We start from the raw sequence: 6000 nt of genomic DNA, 5'->3' as shown, positions 1-6000 counted from the left end.
AGATCCCCCCAACTGCAATAGATGCTTACCATAAACTGTAGTGGGCCCCAAAGCATCATCTGACATCTGATGAAGCCCTACTGAATCTGGATCTATCCCCTGGGTACAAAACACATCCTCTGATCAACCATGGAGAGGGATTTGGAGATCTCTAGTACAAGCATTGAAGCCACTTAGGATGATGAATTCCCCACTAGCAAAGTACTGGGTGATGTCAGTGTACAAGTCTATAAAGGGGTCCCCATTTGAGCCATTATGGATGGAAAATGACGAATAGGTTGGGGGAAAGTAACAAACTACAATGTAGATGTCCCTCAGAAACCTGGAAGACTCATCTTCGACTACCAAAGATACCCTGTTCCGGAGTGAGTCACTAGCCAAACAAGCAATTCCACCTGATCCTCTGACCCCTCTGAAGCTCCTTGTCTCCTGCCTGCAAACTAAGATCCAATGGTAACCTGCAATCTCTGGGAGAGGTCGAACAAGGCTTGCGTGAGTCTTAGTCACGAAAAGGATGTCCACTGATTCAAGAGCGTCATTGATCCAAGTCCGTGTGTGAAGAAGGACCTTTCCAAGACCTTTTACTTTCGTGATGTGTTAAAATTGAATCTTAAAAGAACATTAACAAATACAACTGCAGACTGTAAGGAAGAGGAACATAACAATCATCAGCACATGAAAACACAAGCCATTGTTAACGGAGTTCGTCCAGGAGGGACTACGTCTCCGGGCCCCAATCAAGGTGGTGTAGGCCGCTGCATTAGGTGCTGTCAATAAAAGTGATGTACACAAGAGTTTGTTGTCTCGATCATACAAGGAAGAAGGCCCTCACGCAGGAGTGGCTCTAAGAGATATTCCACAACTAGAACTCTCAATCAAAACTCCTATCAGTATGACACAAAACATGCATGGTGCGCATCCCGCCAACAAGGCACAAAAGGGATGTCAAAGCAAAACACATGCACAACAACAACAAGAGTATCCCAGCAACATACAACAAGGGATCTCAAAGCATAAAGTACATCATATGAATGATTCCGCATAACACGAAGCAAGGAATCATGTCAACAAGAAATAAAGAAGATCTTGCATCAATATCAATCAAGGATCTGCAGCATAATGTAAAAGTAGAAATATATGAACAAATCATATACCTCACACCACCACGAGCCATTTGAAGATATGAATGAAGAAGTGGATAAAACGATCCACAATGAACATCTGTTCACATCATCAATGCGCAGGCATAGTCTACTCCCAATTTTTCATGGTCTCACTACGACTGGCCATATGAAGAAGCGCTGCTCTGAAGCAACTGTCAAAGTGCTGAAGCCTGCTGAAACACAGATCTCACAGCATCAATACGCAAGAAGAATAAGCGATCAAAGTAGCATTAATCATCAGATGAAATGCTAAGAAGAAGAATCGATCATGAAAAGAATAATCGATCAACAGGAACATAACCGATCATAAAGAGAAGAATCACTCGGGTCTTCTCATTCTATAGCTCTATGGCTATCTGGCCCTATAGCACTTGGGTTTATCATCGCAGCCCTGTGAATCTGCCAGAATTTCAAGCGCTGCGACTCCCTGCGGTGTATCAGCGCTCTGGATTGATCAAGCTCTGTGGCTATCTCTGTCTTCGCCTGGCCCTTTTGTTCTGCGGCTCTCCATCGGGTGCAACCTCCTAATTGAGGTCTCTGGCACTCAGAATTCTGTAGCACTCCCCAGTACAGGCTCTCAGGCTCTTTGGCACTATCTCTCTGGCCTTTTTCCTCTGGCACGCCGCCTCTGCATCTTTGTTACCCATCATGTTTTATAACACGTTTTGGGACAAGGCTGCATCTAAATCGGACATCTGTTGGCTTAGAATGGAAGTCGTTTGCATAGAAGCATCGACGTGTAACAAACCTCTGAAATTAGGTCTTTTTATCATTTTAAAACGATATTACAAAAACGCGTAAAACACTGAGAAACATTGAAAAATCTGAAAGTTCGGATTTCAAATTTTATAAGATCAGACCTATAATGCACATCAGGTCCGCACCTCATCGCTTATCGCTATCGCTTCGGCCCAGGGTCCTTCCTTCGGCATCCACCGACGCCAATCACCGACGTCGATTGCCGATCGTTTCAATCGCTGATATTGGTGATCGCTAATCGCATCGCTGACATCCAAGAGTCCTAGTCCTTAGCCTTTGGGCTCCGCCGACGCCAATCCGCCGATGCCGACAGCGCTGATATCGCCAATCGCATAACTTAACTCTCCGCCATTGCCGATTGCTTGCCCCTGATCCTGATTAGTCGGAGATCGTTGATCAGGGGTTCCAAAGGCTCGCCTTAAGTCTGCCCTTTGGACTATGCCGATTGCGATTTGCCTTTAAGGCCAAAAAACCCATTTTTATGAGAAAATGCCTCATTTTCTTAAGGAACAGGTTGACCTTCATTTCGCGATAACTTCATCATCCGGATTCGGATTGACGAACCGTTCACACCTCCATGATCAAGAAGATGATCTCTTTGATCTGGTCCTGGTTCAAAGTCATTCTGATCACTTTGATTTTCGAGCGTTTCCATGCCATGGTGTCTGAAGATCCACCTAGATCAATCCTCCCCACTGAGGAGCTTTTGGTCCTCCAAAAGCATAAAAAATTAATCTGCATCTTTCTTTGTACCCTGTCTACATCACAAGTGTCCTGAAAAGGTCTCGCTTCCATCTCCTTCACCTTTGTTCTTCGGAGCCTTAAGCGACGAACCGACACCTGCTACTTCTGCAACCTGTAGTACATTGCTTGCAAATGACATGCTCTGAATGACATGACCAACTAAAGATTCAAACATCCCATACTTGCCACGAGTTTATAACTCATACTCAGTGGTCAAGTTTACAATAAGATGGACGTAATACTCTAGATATGACAAGGCCAACCCATCATGGTTGCTTCAAAAAGTGATGGAAAACACATCATCACTACAACACATGATTTACATTCATAAGGCCAAACACTATTGTGTGGACAAGTGATGGAAACATAACATCACTTTCAAAGTTTTAACATGCAACTCAAAATACGACTCAAAACATGACCAAACATCATTGTTGCTGACTACGTGATGGAAACACATCATCACATTTACATTTTAAAATGCAACAAGTGATTTACAAAAGAATGACCATGAAACGACAACATGTCGAGAAACCACTTCTCACTTATCAATGTGAATGGATCACCTCCTTGAGGTGGTTTTGCTTGTCGCACAACTGCTTCACCTGATTCATGCACCGATGCTCTGTCCTTAAGGCGCTGTTCTAGATGGAGCTTCCAGCAAGTGGCTCTTTGATGGCCATGTCTGTCGCAATGACTGCAGTATGTTTTCTTCCTCCATACCTGCTTAACCTGTTTCTTTTCATGCTGTCGAGAGGGTTTTTCACGCCTCATGAGTGCTACCATCCTTTTCCAACACTTAGAAAAGGTATGGTTAGGTAAACCACAAAAAGTGCATGTTTTTCGATGCCTTTGTCTTCATTCATTATTAACAACATGATCATAATCAAAATTCGAAGATCGAAAGTGATTATACCTTCCTTTGTTGTTTTTTATGTTAGTATGGCGATGAGAGCTTGCCCCAGCTCTCTCCCTGTAATGGAAACTACCATGGGATGATGGGGATGTTTTCCCATCATTCTCTTTCCTCGACGAAGTCTTGGACGAATTTGACACCTTTGAGGAGTCTCCTTTAGTGTACCTCGAGCCTGCAAATCGAGGTTCGTGCATAACCTCCAAAGGTTGAGTGATGCCTTGGTTATTAGCACCAAGTTCTTTCTCCTCGTGCCTTGTCTTTGTAAGGAGCCTCATGTTTGTCCCTGTAATTGGGATCTCCAAATCTCCAATAGAAATCATACTATCAATAGATGAAATCAAAAGGAAATCAACATCTTTCACCTTCTCTTTCGATTTGGAAAGAACTTATGAGGGCTGCTCATCATTTGTTGTTGGTGGATCGCCAATTGTCTCAGTGCATTCCCCAAATTCTTTCCTGACATACCCAAGTCCTGCTCGACACGATAATTCCTCTACTTGGATGGGATTGACAATGCCTTGGCCATTAATGACCAAGCATTTTCCTTCATATCCCATTCTCTTCAGCAGTTTGGAGCCAATTCCTGTGGTATGATTTTCCAACACAACGAAATCATCATCAGGAAAAATACATGAAGATGGAGAACTACTTTTTACCTCACATGAGTCTCGCTGCAGCTTTTCCAAGGCCTCGTCCTTTGCTTGCAGCTGTAGTAGCAAACTCTGCTTCTCCTCTTTCTCTTCATGTAGACGCATCTTCAATTCATCATTCACAATTTGAAGATTATGTTTGTTTTGCTTCAGTTCCTCCATGGCCTCTTCTGTGGCTTTCAACTGAAGTTGTAACCGCTCCTTTTCCTTTGTTTCTTTATGTAGAGTTTCATACACAATTTCCACTTTCTTGGAAATGTTGAGTATGGTCTCACACATGGCTCTTTCATCCTCTGTCATTGCACGTTCCATTGTTCACACTGCAATTCACATCAACGTTAAGACCTGCTCTGATACCACTTGATCCAGGTCCAGGTGTGAAGAAGGACCTTTCCAAGACCTTTTTCTTTCGTGATGTGTTAAAATTGCATCTTAAAAAAACATTAACAAATACAGCAGTAGACTGTAAGGAAGAGGAACAAAACAATCATCAGCACATGAAAACACAAGCCGTTGTTAATGGAGTTCATCCAGGAGGGACTACGTCTCTGGGCCCCAGTTAAAGTGGTGTAGGCTGTTGCATTAGGTGTTGTCAATAAAAGTGATGTACACAAGAGTTTGCTATCTCGATCATACAAGGAAGAAGGCCCTCACGTAGGAGTGGCTCTAAGAGATATTCCACAACTAGAGCTCTCAATCAAAACTCCTATCAGTATGACACAAAACATGCATGGTGTGCATCCCGCCAACAAGGCACAAAAGGGATGTCAAAGCAAAACACATGCACAATGACAACAAGAGTATCCCAGCAACATACAACAAGGGATCTCAAAGCATAAAGTACATCATATGAATGATTCCGCATAACACGAAGCAAGGAATCATGTCAACAAGAAATAAAGAAGATCCCATCAATATCAATCAAGGATCTGCAGCATAATGTAAAAGTAGAAATATATGAATAAATCATATACCTCACACCACCACGGGCCATCTGAAGATATGAATGAAGAAGTGGATAAAACGATCCACAGTGAACATCTATTCACATCATCAATGTGCAGGCACAGTCCGCTCCCAATCTATCATGGTCTCACTACGACTGGCCATATGAAGAAGCGTTGCTCTGAAGCAACTGTCAAAGTGCTGAAACTTGCTGAAACACTGATCTCACAACATCAATATGCAAGAAGAATAAGCGATCGAAGAAGAATCGATCAAAGAAGCATTAATCAACAGATGAAATGCTAAGAAGAAGAATCGATCATGAAGAGAATAATCGATCAACAGGAACAGAACCAATCATAAAGAGAAGAATCACTCGGGTCTTCTCGTTCTGTAGCTCTATGGCTATCTGGCCCTATAGCACTCGGGTTTATCATCGCAGCCCTGTGAATCTGCCAGAATTTCAAGCGTTGCGACTCCCTGTGGTGTATCGGCACTCTGGATTGATCAAGCTCTGTGGCTATCTCTGTCTTCGCCTAGCCCTTTCGTTCTGTGACTCTCCATCGGGCGCAACCTCCTAATTGAGGTCTCTGGCACTCAGACTTCTGTAGCACTCCCCAGCACAGGCTCTCGAGCTCTCTGGCACTGTCTCTCCAGCCTTTTTCCTCTGGCATGCCGCCTCCACATCTCTGTTACCCATCGTGTTTTATAACACGTTTTGGGACAAGGCCATATCTAAATCGGACGTCTGTTGGTTTAGAATGGAAGCCGTTTGCATAGAAGCATCGGCGTGCAACAAACCTCTGAAATTAGGCCTTTTTAT

Source organism: Pinus tabuliformis, chromosome 5_2, assembly GCF_031772625.1.
Source record: "Pinus tabuliformis cultivar Carrire ecotype Pingquan chromosome 5_2, CPIR1, whole genome shotgun sequence".
In the NCBI taxonomy this organism is placed as follows: domain Eukaryota; kingdom Viridiplantae; phylum Streptophyta; class Pinopsida; order Pinales; family Pinaceae; genus Pinus; species Pinus tabuliformis.
This window is presented reverse-complemented; position numbering follows the sequence as displayed.